The following is a 17325-nucleotide window of genomic DNA, read 5'->3' as shown; positions in this document are numbered from 1 at the left end:
CATAGTGGAGCATGTCTCCTTATTACATGTTGGAGCATCTTCTGGGTATATGCCCAGGAGTCGTATTAGTGGGTCTTCAAGAATTACTATGCTCAATTTTCTGAGGAATCACAAAACTGATTTCCAGAGTGGTTGTATCAGCTTGCAATTCCACCATCAGTGGAGGAGTGTTCTTCTTGCTCTACATCCTTGCTAGCATCTGCTGTCATGTGAGTTTTTTACCTTAGCCATTCTGACTGGTATGAAGTGGAATTTCAGGGTTGTAATTATTTGCATTTCCCTGGTAACTAAGAATGTTGAACATTTCTGTAGGTGCTTCTCAGCCATTTGAGTTTCCTCAGTTGAGAATTCTTTGTTTAGCTCTGTACCCCATTTTTAATAGGGTTATTTGGTTATCTGGATTCTAACTTGTTGAGTTCTTTGTGTATATTGGATATTAGCCTTCTATCAGATGTAGGATTTGTAAAGATATTTTCCTAATCTGTTGATTGCTGTTTTGTCCCATTTACATTTCCCTTTGCCGTACAGAAACTTTTCAGTTTTATGAGGTCCCATTTGTCCATCGTTGATCTTAGAGCATAAGCTGTTGGTAGTCTGTTCAGGAAATTTTCACTTGTGCCATGTGTCTCTTATTTCACATCAACTCTGTTGGTTTCATTTTAATCATTATCATATCTTCAACCCCAGATGACCATAGATTCTTAGTTCAAAATATCAAACATGTCTGATAAAGTCACTTTAAGAGAATCTCAAGAATTCTTCTGAAAGTTCACACTCTGTACTGCTCTCAGCATTGTTTTCTTAGTTCTCAGAAGAGTTCACTAGGCTTTGAACACTGTGTCTTTCCATATCCAAAGTTCCTAATTTTTTCACAGTGCTCCTCAAAACAACAGTCATCTGTGTTATAATGATACCACAGTTTGATACCATTGTCTTTCTTCATACAATTCCTCATGCTGTGGTGAACTCCAAGTATAACATCAGTCCCTCACAATTTTATAACTGTAGTTTTTCAACAGTTATCAATTGCAATGTAATTATCGGGTATGCAGGATATCTGATGTGTGACCCAAACGATGCTGTTAACCAGTGATTGGCAATCATTTAATTAAATATTTTTAAACTTTAAATATATTTTGTGGTTATAATTTAATAATATCTCTCCTTTTTTTTTCTCCCGAGACAGGGTTTCTCTGTGTAGCCCTGGCTGTCCTGGAACTCACTTTGTAGACCAGGCTGGCCTCGAACTCAGAAACCCACCTGCCTCTGCCTCCCAAGTGCTGGGATTAAAGGCTTGCGCCACCACACCCGGCATATCTCTCCTTTCTTTTTCTCCCTGAAAACACTTACGTATACCATTGCTTATTTTCCTTCATATTGATGGACTCTTCTACTTATTAATTGTTATCACATGCACATGAATTATGTATATATAAAATTAAACATATAGCATATTCTGTCTACATAATGTTACTGGTGTGTAACATTTTCAATCACGTCTGACCATTTTGAAATGAGCAATTAATTGGTAGGCAATTCCTTGAAAAGCTTCTAGCTTTCTTTAGCTGCCTATAGTTCATTGAAGAGTTAAGGTCTTGTAGACATTTCCATTACTTTTGAATACACTTTTGTTGTCCTTATTCAGTTCAGATTTGAATAGCCATATTAGTGAGGCTTTATATCTGTAGGTTTGATATTACTGAGAAACAAAATCTCACAGCAAACTACGGGATCATCAGGTTCTTACCATCTTTCTATCCTCTCATTCACAATGTTTTGTGAGATTTATGTGTTGAAAATTTTTCTAAATATATCCATTGGCACCCCCACAGCTCTCCATTCTGATTGCTTACAGATTTCTGTAGTGATGTGCATTTGTTTTCTGCAAAGGAAGTTTCCATGATGAGGGGTGAAGACTACACGTATCTGTAAATATAAGGGCAGAAGTTCATATAAAATCCTAGGAAATAAGCTGATTTAGTAGCTCAATAGTTGTAGATTCTCATTTAAAAGCTAAGACTTTACTATCACTGAGTGATTATTTTGTTTTCATGTAGCAATCATAGGTTCCCTCTAATTGAGCATATTGTATAACAACATATTTAGTAAACTAATTTCTAAATTACATTTGAAATTTAAAATTCTTGAAAATGAACTTAGGTTTCCTTGTCTGTGACATCTCCTAACACAGTTTTCATTTCTTTAAATTTCATCATTTATTTCACAAAATATACTGCATGCTCCTTGGTTGTTGGAAATGCCAATTATGTAAAAAGAGTATAACACCAAAGGACCAAACACTATACTGCATTAACATCCATGCTGAAAATCTTATCTAAGGCAAATTTAGCACATGGAATACATGTTAGAGGTCAATATCATAAACAAAAGTCATGTGGAGACCTGGAAGCCATTTCCCTTTGAGTTCTCTAATGGAAGCGTTTGACCTTGCAGCTACTGCTCTTTGTGTTGTATAATTACACTCTTCAGAGGAGAGACCTTCTGCTTAGTATGTGTGTATATAAGACCATTCAGAAGGTAGCTAGATCTGGGAACTTCAGCCTGCTCCTGCTGCTTTCTTCGTGGTTAATGAAGTATAGAAGCAAAGCAAGAAGACCTCCATTTACAGAGTGGCACAGTCTCTTTATGAAAAACAGTTAGCTGTAGAGTTCTAAGGGTGGAGAAAGCAAAAACCAACAGAGAGAAGCAGGTTGACATTAAAATAATCTCATGCAGAAAAAGGTACATACTCAAAGAGTATTTCTGCTACTATTTTAAGCAGTGGAAAATTATTAGAACATACACTACTGGAGAAGATAACTGGGGAATGCAAACATTATGTTAAATGAACTTTCTAGGTGTAAATCTTCAAATGTTGGATAAATTACATAGAACTGTGTCAAAATTTTTAAACATAAATTGTTGTTAGAATTACATTTAATTAATTTGTAATGCAAGTTGATGAAGCTAATGGTTATCCTTTGTTTTAAACCAACAACAATAAGGATACTATTATGACATATAGTTCTGAATGAACAATCGAGTTTTCTAGTTTAAATTTCAAAAATTTGTGAAGATGTACCATTTAGAACACTATTGACCATCTTTTTTCCCCCTAATTTCACAAATTACTAGGCATTATTTTCTCAATTATTTGTCCCTCCTCCCACCCCAGAGAAAGATACATTTTAATCTAACTGAGGCAGTTCTATTTATTTTTAGCATAATTTACGCAACTATGAAAAGATTGACTTTCACATGCTAAGCTGAAGATACCTTTTAAATTAAAGCAAATTTTTAAAATTAGTGGCTACAGCTTTATTGACTTGTTTCATGCAATAGTTAAGACAGTTTCTCTATCTTGTTCTATACCTCTAAATAATGGAAAGACCCTCTTTGGGTCTTCTTCTATGCACACATATCTGTAGAGATAATTCTCTTACTCACCCCAAATGACTTGACTTTGTTCATATGTGTCCTTAAGACTTTCTACCCACCCTTTTCTCTCCCCCTTCTGTTTTCCTCAAAAACAGTGCAAAAAACCTGCAAAAATGCTAGTGTTAACCAGTGCCTGGCAAACACAGAGGTGGATGCTCACAGTCAGCTATTGGATGGATCACAGGGCCCCCAATGGAGGAGCTAGAGAAAGTACCCAAGGAGTCTGCAACCCTATAGGTGGAACAACAATATGAACTAGCCAGTATCCCCAGAGCTCCTGTCTCTAGCTGCATATGTAGCAGAAGATGGTCTAGTAGGCCATCAGTGGAATGAGAGGCCCCTTAGTAGTGCAAACTTTATATGCCTCAGAACAGGGGAATGCCAGGGCCAAGAAGTGGGAGTGGATGGGTAGGGGAGTGGGGCGGGGAGGGTATGGGGGACTTTTGGGAAAGCATTGGAAATGTAAATGAAGAAAATACCTAATTAAAAAATATAAAAAAAAATCCAAGGGCTTTTCTATGAGTTACAAAACCTTGTACAATTTGGTCCTAGTGTGTTTCTGAGATCATTTACTACACTGCCACACATCATGCTGTTTACTATAATCCCATCAGCGTTTTTTCGGGTCTCCCAACCATCAACAAAACAACATTCCTAATGTTAGTCTCGCGGGTGTGCATTTACTTTTCCTCTTTATTTTTTCAACACACATTAATATGCATATTATTTAAATATTGTTAAACTTAATGTAACTCAATGTTGAAATTGTAAAAATTTAAATCTATATATATATATATATAATATACAATATATAAACTGAGATTAAAATGCAAAGAAAATAAGAAAAAGGACATTATATAAACAAACATAAAATACACATATGAAAGTATGGATATATGTATTTGTATATACGAATTAATGTATTAGATACATCTCTTTTCATCTCCAAATGAAAGTAGTGTTGTGTTAGTTGCAGTTTATGTCATTTTCTTTCCACAATTCAATGATTCTCAGCTAAAGACAGTATCTCATACCTGGTAGTTAATCAAAGGTTACAGGATTCATGTTTTTAGGACTTGAGGGAACATGTTTTGTTAGTATGTGAAATTTACAATTATTCTATAATTAGTAGGTAAGATAACAGTATATTATGCTCTCTTAAAAACGTATCAAGATTATTTATCTCACTTTGCTAAAAATAATAGAAAATACTCTTTTGGAAATATTACTTCCAAAATTCTACTATAAAAATCTATGTGTTCATATATACAGGATGCAAGGGCAACATATAACACATCAATGACAAAAGTTATTCTAGCGGCTGACCCAGAGAGCTTCAACAGAGGGCTGTTGTTATGTTGTCAATTGTAGCATTTCAAATAATACAAAAGTCATGAGAAAAGTTTAAGGTAAAAAAATATCATTTATAAAATGCAGAAGAAATCATTTTTCTTTTTCTTAATCATTTATGAAAAAAAACTAGCCTCCAACAATGACCTTTTGTTGTTTATTCTTTATGTCTGAGTAGAAATGGTTTAGGAAACACTGACGGAGAAGAATGTTGAAAAGGTCACTGAGGCACACCAACACCGTTGCTGCAGAATTAGCAGAAGGTTCACATGGCATCTTGTTGACATGCCATGGCTACTAGTTGGTAATTACAGCATAACAAGATTAGAAAATGATTTAAAAATTTTTCATTGAAGACACAATAGATCATTTTTCTCTGTTAACCTGACTGCATTAATTAGAGGCTGACAACAGTCTGATGCTACATAGATGTTAACAGCTACAAAAACAGGAGTGAAAAATCACACTAATTAAATAATAAATGTGGGGGGTACAAGTTTCTAAATGATTTTGTCTCAGACATAAATGCCATGAGACTTTCATCATGAAGCCAAGGAGTAATCTTTCTTTCAGGAATTTTTCTTTTGAGATAAAGATTATATATGTGATCATGCATACATACACATATGTATATATGTACTATACACACACACACACACACACACACACACACACACACACACACATACACACACACACTATGTCTAGAGCCAGGAATATAGATTATTTGGTAAACTGATGGCTTAGCACTCATAGAAACTTAGGTGTGGGCTCCAGCATCCCATAAAACAGTGTGAACTGGCACAGACTTCTAATCTTTACAGGAGAATCAGATGATCAACTCGTCCTTAGGTACATGAGAAGGCTAGCACAATTGTATAAGGTCCTGTCGGTGTGATTGAAACAATAAAATGAAAACGAACAACAGAGTGATAATAGAACAGAGGAAGGAACAGTGGAAGTCAATTGACTGTTATCATATCTTAGACTTGAGATCAATAGCAAATGTAAAACCTAGCAAAAAGTACTCAGTTAATCCAATAAGATGCATGTTAGTCTTGTGGGATATAAGTTGGCATATCTGCCAAGCCATTTATTATTATAGCTTTCAGGGTTCACAGTTGGACAAGTTGATTATGTTTATCTTCTAGCAGTGTATATTCCCTTGATTAGTACCATCAGATCTAGTCTGTGGGGATGAAGCTTCCGGTTCCTCTTCTGACTCATGTATATAGTTTGGAATTCTATATTCATGTTCTACTTTCGGACAAGAGTAGTGACAACAGGTTATAACATTTAAGGGAGTCTGGGGGGAAACTCCTGATGAACAATTCAAGGATCCGTTAGCCAAACTAAAGACATAACTGGAGATCAATAAGACTCTAGTCTTCTTGAGCAAACATATCACTTGATTTGCCTTCATTTTCATATATGGGCAATCATATGCAACAACAAAATTATGATATTTTTCTAATAATATTTTTATGACATGCATTGGAGTTTTATCTGGCATGAAGAGTAGAACAAGCCAAATGCAAATTAGATAAGGTTGTTTATTTGAAGACGAAATGTTTTCCTCAAATTCATTAGAATGGATATTTGTATAAAAATTTGATGCAGGAATGAATATATAGAACTTAGAAGTATTAAAGAATATTTTTGGGAAAGTTGTGACAAAGTAACTTTATGAACAGACACATTACGGAATAGAAATAAATTTTCTTCTTGAAAATTTGAGTAGTCAAAGTAAAGGCTCTATCTATTCCTTTCCCTTGTGAACTAAAAAATAAATTCACTTTTCTATAGAACTGCAGTCTGGCACTTTATCTCATCAAAACACTAATTGGAAACATTTAGAATAAGAACTTGGTAAATAGAAAATGATCAGAAATAGCTTGGGAGAAAAACCAAGAATGAGTTAGTTTTTAAGTGCATTATATCCATAATATTATAATTACTTTGATAGCCATTCTAATTATATTTTCTTGAAGTTTTGCCAATTTAATATACTTACCACAATCCTCATAGAACCATAACAATGTTTTTGCTTGATATAGTTTTTATAGTAACTTTGTATCTGTCTATGAATTCTTTTCAATATTCCTTCTACCATTTTCCATTCTTCTACCATTATAAAAGAGTAATTTGTGGATATACAATATCACATATAACGAATACATCATTCGTAAGACATGCTTTTAACTGTGTTCTGACTAAATCGTTCTTTGGCGATTTTCTGCAAATAGGGTATGGTAAATGAAGTGCATGAATCTTTTTGCAAAATTAAAAATCATTTATTTTTATACGTTCAATAACTCCCATTTATATCGGTTGAAGTTATTTTAAGCTCTATGAAACTGTGTTAGCTATAGTACAAAAGAAAAATTTAAAGTTAGACATCATTTTTGTTGCATTTTCGTCTTTATTAACATAAAATTCTCTTTTAAGTGTATGTTATAAAAAAAGAAGATAGTGTATAAATATTTTATTTAATTTTTTATTATAATTAAAATAACGGGTTTTGTTATATCATGAAGAATATTTCCTATATAATTGCTATTATGATGAAATTATTTTGACCATTAAACAGATAACTTTAAAAAGTTACAGAAAACTTGTAAATTTTCTTTATGATTCTGTTGTAAATCATTTACATTTTAGGAGAATAACATAAGTATGCTTTGGAATTGATTTAAAACAAATTGGAAATGTGGATAAATTGTGTTTCCTTAACAGTGAATACAATGGTATTATATGTTACTACTTATATCTTCTCTGCTGAAGATTTTATACTTGTGATATCTTAATGTTACTTTACAGTTATTCATTGAATTGTTATATTCAATCCACAAAATGACTCTGTAAATTGTAGTGCTTCATTTGAAAATTATCAGTCGATATCCTCTATTACACGAACATGTAAAAGTTCAGTGTTGCATTAATAACAGCACTTTCAAATCAAATAGAAATGGAATAACTTGTAAGTGTAAAAATCAAGCAAGAAAGTCACACCACTTAAAGAGGAAGTACAACTCAATGTTACCATAATGGTACAGGACATTTATATTTTGAATAAGCAAATGGCTTATCTTGCACAGGACAGCGAACATAAAGCATGTTTCGGAGTAATGATTAGCAGTTAATGTTTCCACTTTGTGTAGCATATGCTGTCTTATCAAATATAACTTAAGCTTGAATATTCATGTCAGGAATTTTAAATAAGCGTGAATCTCTTTATCAAATTTATTTTAAAATGGTACTGCATGCTTGTGAGAGGATTTTCCCCAGCCATGTCTGTATGTTTTTGGACATTGATTTTTATTTCTTTTTTTCTTTTATAAATTAGGCATTTTCTTCATTTACATTTCAAATGCTATCCCCAAAGTCCCCATACCCCTCCCCCCACTCCCCTATCAACCCACTCCCACTTATTGGCCCTGGCATTCCCCTTTACTGAGGCATATAAAGTTTGCAAGACTAAGGGGCCTCTCTTCCCAATGATGGCCGATTAGGCCATCTTCTGCTATATATGCAGCTAGGGACACAAGCTCTGGGGGTACTGGTTGGTTCATATTGTTGTTCCACCTATAGGGTTGCAGACCCCTTTAGCTCCTTGGGTACTTTCTCTAGCTCCTCCACTGGGGGGCCTGTCCCGGTCTCCACAGTCTCCAACCCATGGAGACAAGAATGACATGGACACCAAGGTGGGTTCACACAGCAACTTCTTTACTTTGGGCTTTTCCCTCTACAGCTCTCTTCCCCATCAGCTTCTTCTTACTCCATCCTTCTTGCAGCTTCTCTCTTACATCTCTCTTACAACAGCTTCTCTTACAAAACTAGCTTTTCTTTAGGACAAGAGCTAAAACAACAACTCCTATACTCTCACCAACTGACCTCATCTGGCTCCACCCCACCTCATGCAATCAGAATTCACACACGCTCCAGGCAAAAGCTCAGGTAGGTCACCAATAGGCGAACAGGTCCGGATAACAAGGAACAGTCCAGCTTGGCAGACAGCCCATGCATGCAGCCTAACTGCACATGCTCAGGCAAGGCAGTAAACATCTTGGCCCATTCGGCCAAACCCTCTTCCCACAGGGGCCCTGTGATCCATCCAATAGCTGACTGTCAGCATCCACTTCTGTGTTTGCCAGGCACCAGCATGCCCTCACAAGAGATAGCTATATCAGGGTCCTTTCAGCAAAATCTTGCTGGCCAATGCAATGGTGTCAGCATTTGGAGGCTGATTATCAGATGGAACCCTGGGTGTGGCAGTATCTAGATGGTCCACCCTTTCATTTCAACTCCAAACTTTTTCTCTGTAACTCCTTCCATGGGTATTTGTTCCAAATTCTAAGAAGGGGCAAAGTGTCCACACTTTGGTTTTTGTTCTTCTTCAGTTTCAGGTGTTTTGCAAATTGTATCTTGTATCTTGGGTATTCTAAGTTTCTGGGCTAATTCCACTATCAGTGAGTACATACCATGAGAGTTCTTTTCTGATTGGGATACCTCACTCAGGATGATACCCTCCAGGTCCACCCATTTGCCTAGGAATTTCATAAATTCATTCATTTTAATAGTTGAGTAGTACTCCAGTGTGTAAATGTACCATATTTCCTGTATCCAATCCATTCTGTTGAGGGGCACCTGGGTTCTTTCCAGCTTCTGGCTATTATAAATAAGGCGGCTATGAACATAGTGTAGCAGGTGTCCTTCTTACCAGTTGGATCATCTTCTGGATATATGCCCAGGAGAGGTATTGCAGGATCCTCCAGTAGTACTATGTCCAATTTTCTGAGGAACCGCCAGACTGATGTCCAGAGTGGTTGTACAAGTTTGCACTCCCACCAACAATGGAGGAGTGTTCCTCTTTCTCCACATCCTCGCCAGCATCTGCTGTCACCTGAATTTTTGATCTTAGCCATTCTGACTGGTGTGAGGTGGAATCTCAGGGTTGTTTTGATTTGCATTTCCCTGATGATTAAGGATCTTGAACATTTTTTCAGGTGTTTCTCTGCCATTTGGTATTCCTCAGGTGAGAATTCTTTGATCAGTTCTGAGCCCCATTTGTTAATGGGGTTATTTGATTTTCTGGCGTCTACCTTCTTGAGTTCTTTATATATATTGGATATTAGTCCCCTATCTGATTTAGAATTGGTAAAAAACCTTTCCTAATCTGTTGATGGCCTTTTAGTCTTATTGATGGTGTCTTTTGCCTTACAGAAGCTTTACAATTTCATGAGGTCTAATTTCTCAATTCTCAATCTTACAGCACAAGCAATTGCTGTTCTATTCAGGAAATTTTCCCCTGTGCCCATATTTCCGAGGCTTTTCCCCATTTTCTCCTTTATCAGTTTCTGCGTCTCTGTTTTTATGTGGAATTCCTTGATCCAGTTAGATTTGACCTTAGTATAAGGAGAAAGGAATGGATCAATTCGCATTCTTCTACATAATAGCCAACAGTTGTGCCAGTACCATTTGTTGAAAATGCTGTCTTCTTTCCACTGGATGGTTTTAGCTCCCTTGTCAAAAAACTAGTAACCATAGGTGTGTCCGTTCCTGTTGGGGTCTTCAATTCTATTCCATTGGTCTACTTGTCTGTCACTATGCAGTACTATGCAGTTTTTATCTCAGTTGCTCTGTAGTACAGCTTTAGGTCAGGCATGGTGATTCCCCCAGAAGTCCTTTTATCATTGAGAAGAGTTTTTGCTATCATAGTTTTTTTGTTATTCCAGGTGAATTTGCAAATTGTCCTTTCTAATTCTTTGAGGAATTGAGTTGTAATTTTGATGGGGATTGCATTGAATCTGTAGATTGCTTTTGGCAAGATAGCCATTTGTACTATATGATCCTGCCAATCCATGAGCATGGGAGATCTTTCCATCTTCTGAGACTTTCTCTACAGAAAGGATAAACAGGCTGAGAAAGAAATTAGGGAAACAACAACCTTCTCAATAGTCACAAATAATATAAAATACCTTGGCATGACTCTAACTAATGAAGTGAAAAATCTGTAGGACAAGAACTTCAAGTCTCTGAAGAAAGAAATCAAAGAAAGTCTTTCTTTGATTATCCTTTCTGTAGAGAAAGGCCATTGACTTGTTTGAGTTAATTTTATGTCCAGCTTCTTCACTGAAGCGGTTTATCAGGTTTAGGAATTCCTGGTGTAATTTTTAGGGTCACTTATATATACTCTCATATCATCTGCAAATAGTGATATTTTGACTTTTTCCATTCCAATTTCTATCTCCTAGATCTCCTTTTCTTGTCAAATTGCTCTGGCTAGGACTTCAAGTACTATATTGAATAGGTGGGGAGAAAGCGGGCAGTCTTGTCTAATCCCTGATTTTAGTGGGATTGCTTCCAGGTTCTCACCATTTACTTTGATGTTGGCTACTGGTTTGGTGTAGATTGCTTTTATCATGTTTAGGTATGGGCCTTGAATTGTTAATCTTTCCAAGACTTTTATCATGAATGGGTGTTGGATTTTGTCAAATGATTTCTCAACATCTAACGAGATGATCATGTGGTTTTTGTCTTTGAGTTTGTTTATATAGTGGATTATGTTGATGGATTTCATTATATTAAAACATCCCTGCATCCCTGGAATGAAACCTACTTGGTCAGGATGGATGATTGTTTTGATGTGCTCTTGGATTCGGTTAGTGAGAATTTTATTGAGTATTTTTGCATCGATATTCATATGGGAATTTGGTCTGAAGTTCTCTATCTTTGTTGGGTCTTTATGTGGTTTAGGTATCAGAGTAATTGTGGACTCATAGAATTAATTGAGTAGAGTACCTTCTGTTACTATTTTGTGGAATAGTTTGTGAAGAACTGGAATTAGATCTTTGAAGGTCTGATAGAACTCTGCACTAAACCCATCTGGTCCTGGGCTTTTTTTGTTTGGGAGACTATTAATGACTGCTTCTATTTCTTTGGGGGATAGAGTGGCACTGACTACTGCTGGCCACCACGTATAAGTTTGGACAAACAACCAATGTGTACATATGCAGTAAAGTTTTTTGCAAAGACACTGCCTGGCCTGGGCATGATAATGAGGTTTTGGGAGTATAACCAATCAAATGTGAGACATGCAAATGAGGTATGATAATGAGGCTCTGTGAGGTACAGAGAGAGAGAGTAGCCAATCAGATGAGGAACATGCAAATGAGGCTTAGTGCATAACCAATCCGGGTGTGAGACACGCCTCTCCTAGGCCTATATAAGCAGCACCAGTTCTGGGCTCGGGGTCTCTTCGCCTCTGCAATCAAGCTCTCCCAATAAACATGTGCAGAAGGATCCTGTTGCAGCGTCGTTACTGCTGGCCAGTCCAGCGCGCGCAAGAATTAATGACTGCTTCTATTTCTTTAGTGGGTATAGGACTGTTTAGGTCATTAATCTGATCATGATTTAACTTTGGTACCTGGTATCTGTCTAGAAACTTGTCCATTTCATCCAGGTTTTCCAGTTTTGTTGAGTATAGCCTTTTATAGAAGGATCTGATGGTGTTTTGGATTTCTTCAGGATCTGTTGTTATGTCTCCCTTTTCATTTCTGATTTTGTTAATTAGGATGCTTTCCCTGTGCACTCTAGTGAGTCTAGCTGAGGGTTTGTCTTTCTTGTTGATTTTTTTCAAAGAACCAGCTCCTGGTTTGGTTGATTCTTTGAATAGCTCTCCTTGTTTCCACTTGATTGATTTCGCCCCTGAGATTGACTATTTCCGCAATCTACTCTTCTTTGGTGAATTTGCTTCCTTTTGTTCTAGAGCTTTTAGGTGTGTTCTCAAGTCTCTAGTGTGTGCTCTCTCAAGTTTCTTTTTGCAGGCACTCAGAGCTATGAGTTTTCCTCTTAGAAATGCTTTCATTGTCCCATAAGTTTGGGTATGTTGTGGCTTTATTTTCTTTAAACTCTAAAAAAGTCTTTAATTTCTTTCTTTATTCCTTCACTGACCAAGGTATCATTGAGAAGAGGGTTGTTCAGTTTCCACATGAATGTTGACTTTCTATTATTTATGTTGTTATTGAAGATCAGCCTTAGTCCATGGTGATCTGATAAGATGCATAGGACAATTTCAATATTTTTGTATCTGTTGAGGCCTGTTTTGTGAACAATTATATGGTCAATTTTGGAGAAGGTACTATGAGGTACTGAGAAGAAGGTATTTCCTTTTGTTTTAGGATAAAATGTTCTGTAGATACCTGTTAAAACCATTTTTTTCATAACTTGTTAGTTTCACTGTGTCACTGTTTAGTTTTTTTTCCAAGGTTTGTCTATTGATGAAAGTGTTGTGTTGATGTCTCCCACTATCATTGTGTGAGTTTCAATATGTGCTTTGAGCTTTACTAAAGTTCCTTTAATAAATGTGGCTGCCCTTGTATTTGGAGCATATATATAGTCCACACTCTCACCTGTGCAGATAAGTCTTAGAGGGATCTGGGAACCAAGATGCCTTCCCCAGGTGTTCTGGCAAAGCCCTTCAGGGCAGGACGGACACCTCTCCTCTGGCAGGGAATGTGCTGGATGTCTGAAGCCAGGAATGGGGTTTGCTTCAGAAGCTGTTCTCTAGGGACCTTGGGGGTTTCCCCTGACTGAGTGCCTAAGGTGTCCAGGTGCTGGCACTGACCGGAAGGAAGTTGTGACCCTGGTCAGGCTGGGTTTTCTGCTTCCCTAATGCTGCCTCAGGTCCCGCGGAATTGGATTGGAACAGAAGTTGGGTTCCCCTCACCGGTGGTCCTAAGATAGTGTGGAGAGTCCTCTAGGGACCTCGGAGTTTCTGCCAACTCTGTGCCCAGATGACCCGGTCCTGGAGCCCACTGGAAGGGGGCTTGTAACCCTCTCCTGTATTTCTTTAAGTGAGTTATTAAAGTCCTTCTTGATATCCTCTACTATTATCATGAGATATGCTTTTAAATCCAAGTCTAGCTTTTTGGGTGTGTTGTGGTATCCAGGACTGGCTGAGGTGGGAGTGCTGGGTTCTGATGATGGTGAGTGGTCTTACTTTCTGTTAGTAAGATTCTTATGTTTGCCTTTCACCATCTGGTAATCTCTGGAAATAGTTGTTATAGTTGTCTCTGGTTAGAGCTTGTTCTTCTCATGATTCTGTTAGCCTCTGTCAGCAGACTTGGGAGACTAACTCTCTCCTGAGTTTCAGTGGTCAGAGCACTCTCTGCAGGCAAGCTCTCCTCTTGCAGGGAAGGCGCACAGATATCTGACATTTGGACATGCCTCCTGGCCGAAGATGAAGGCCCAAAACAGGGCCTTTCCTAGAAGTTGTGTAGCTTCTGCCTGTCCCAGAAGCTGTGTAGCTTCTGTAGTCCGCACTCTCATCTGCACAGACTAGTCTCTGAGATATCCAGGACCAGAGATGGTACCCCAGGTGCTATGGCAAAGCCCTCCTGGGTGAGGCTGACACCTCTCCTATGGCAGGTAAGGTGCGCAAATGTCTGGAGCCTGAAATGGCGTCTGCCCCAGAAGCTGTGTCACTTCTGCCTGTCCCAGAAGCTGTGTAGTTTCTGTAGTCCACACTCACACCTAAGCAGAGTAGTCTCTGAGGGATCCAGGAACCAAGATGGCTCTCCCAGTTGCTCCCGGACATTGATTTTTAAAATGGTTTTATGTTTAACTTTCATGTTGCCTTTTTCACTTATATGAATAATTCTAATTTTAAAATACAGCACAAAAGAATTTTAGAAAGGGGATATTCAAAGATTAAATTTTCATTTTCCTTCTATCATCTGTCTTTACTAGCTTCTCTAGGATATTTCAGTTTTTTAATAGATATTCCATGTTAGCCACACCCTTTTGAGTATGTTTACATTCAGAGATGAATAGGTTTTGGAAATGTATTTGTTTGTGTTGCTTTAAATTATGTTTACACTAATGAATATTTCATGTAAGTTTTTATGACAAGTACATCTTTATAATTGCAAGCTATTTAAATCAATCTAGGCTTGGACTCATCCAGAGGTAATCACAATAACAAAATACCTGTTTCAATATTGTGTCCAAAATATCCTAATGATTCAAAATCTACATTTTAGATTAGATACAATGAAGACAGTAGTTTGTCTGATCATAGGCCTAAATCTAGATGTAGACTAAGATGATTTCTTAGTATGATCTAAGAATATGTAATTTAAGATGATGTGATCTATGAAGCAACTGGATAAAGCAATTTTATGTCTCCTAAGGAATAAATCCTTAGTTGCTTCTTCTTGAGTCAATAAATAATTTCTGACCTCTTTATTTTACCTTCTCAGTTTCCAGGCCGCTGAAGTCGAGCCTTTCTCTAGTTTCTGAGATCACTGTTCTAGAGAATACAAAACATTTTGCAAACCACTGGCTAAACATAACTAAATGGTTTGTGTAGGTCTGATACAATGACTTCTTTCACAATTTCACTAAAATTGATACTTTAATATGAATGCTTTGGGGTTAAAGTATGTGGAAGTAATTCTGAGAGATGTAATGTACTATGTGTAGATATTGACAGAATCTCAACAAAAAATATCAGGATTATTTTTCCAACTTCCATTATGGCTATATAGACTTTAATTCTATTAGATAAGCTTCATAGAATATTTTATTTTTGGAGATTTAAAGACCAATTAAATAATTAAAAAATATTAGCTTTTACTTATAAACTGCCCCCTTTTAGACCAGAAAACAAGTTTTAAGACCTTAATCCTTCTATCTTAAAATACCTTACAAACAGCTGAGAGTAGTGGTATACACCTTTAATTCAGCGACTGAGGAGACAGAGTTAGGGGATCTAGTGTACATTGTGAGCTATAGGCCATCAGGGGCTACAAACAAAGCCCTTTTCTAAAATAACGGTAACAATATATTATTGGCTAATTATAAAAATGTAGTCTAATTTTATTTATACTCTATTAATTTTTATTGACACTGCACCAGTTCTTGTTATTTTGCTTTTCTAGAAGTGTATTTATTTTTAATAATTCTATCCAATGTGTAAGTATAGTAACACAAAAACTTATAATAGCATTAATATTTTCTGTTTATGAAACATCCTATATAATCCCATTTTTCTTTTCTTTTTTAAAAAAATTATTTAGAATTCTTCCATGGGCTTATTAAAACTTACAAGTCCTAAAAATTTGGGAAATTCCTTTTGAAAATTATCTATTATTTGTCTTTGGTTATTTCTTTATTGCTACAAGCTGAGTTATAGGCCAAAGGAATGAGTTTGCTCCAAAATGTCAAAAACTGCCAATGGTTCTAAAATTGAAAGAAGAAAATAATAATGAGAAGCAAAAAGCATTTAAGAAAATGACCATCGTGGAAAGGCAGCATATCTGAAGATGCTTTGAATTGTTCTCACTTGAGCTTTACAAAACAGCTTGCAGCCTTGCTTACTTGTCTGCTTGCTTGCTTGCTTGCTTGCTTGCTTGCTTGCTTCCTTCCTTCCTTCCTTCCTTCCTTCCTTCCTTCCTTCCTTCCTTCTTTCCCTTCTTCCTTAGTTTTCTTTCTTTCTTTCTTTCTTTCTTTCTTTCTTTCTTTCTTTCTTTCTTTCTTTCTTTCTTTCTTTCTTTCTTTCGTTCTAACCTTCCTTCCTTCCTTCTTTGCTTCCTTCATTTCATTTATTTATTTATTTCTTAATTAAACTAGAATCAATATTTGCCTACATGTTTGTATGTGTACCAAATATATGCTTTGTGAAAAGAGAAGCTAGAAAAGGCTTTCAGATGTTATAGAACTGGTGTTATAGTACAGACATAATGTCAGTGCTGGGAACTGAATCTGGGTTCTCTGAAAGAGCAATAAGTGCTCTTAACTACTGACCTATTTCTACAGCCCCTTGACATACATGCTAGTTTTAACTACAAGAAAGGTTGTAGTTTGGATAGAAATACACTGAGCTAAGCTATCTTGGTTAAGGGAGTATCTGGTTTGTATTATCTCAGTTCTGAATTTGCAACATTGTACAGAATATTACTGTTGATTTTGAGGGCAGCTTCGTTGGCAGAGAATGGTTATTTTTGTTTGGTACACATGTACAAGCATGTGAGTGATTACATTCATGAGTATGTGTGTGATAATCGTGAGATTATCTGCAAACCTGTTTTACTCCTAGATCTATATGAATGTAGTTTTAAAACAATGGCTAAACAGATTCACATACCTTACTGTGGTTCAGGGTAATTTTATTTAAATGTATAGGAAACAGCATCATTTGCTTGTACTCTTGTGACCTTAATCTTGATACCGTATATATCATCTTCTTTCAGGAAGTCAGAATGAATGACTGACATGCCCTTGTGCCATCAAGCACAAGTCTGGCTTAAAGCAAAGCAGGTAGATACAATAATGAAGGCAGGTATGTCTGGCTTTTATTTTGTTTTTAATGGCAGGGGGAACACGAGATGACTCTGAGTCCAGCAAAGAAGCTCCAAAGTACCTGACATTTTGATGGACAGTACTTTCTCTCTGTATTTGCTTGGCTTTCACCACATGTCAGATTTTACATGAATTCATTTGACTTTGGGAGGCATTTTATGAGAGTCTTAAAGT

Source organism: Mus musculus, chromosome 3, assembly GCF_000001635.26.
Source record: "Mus musculus strain C57BL/6J chromosome 3, GRCm38.p6 C57BL/6J".
Taxonomy (NCBI): Eukaryota; Metazoa; Chordata; class Mammalia; order Rodentia; family Muridae; genus Mus; species Mus musculus.
This window is presented reverse-complemented; position numbering follows the sequence as displayed.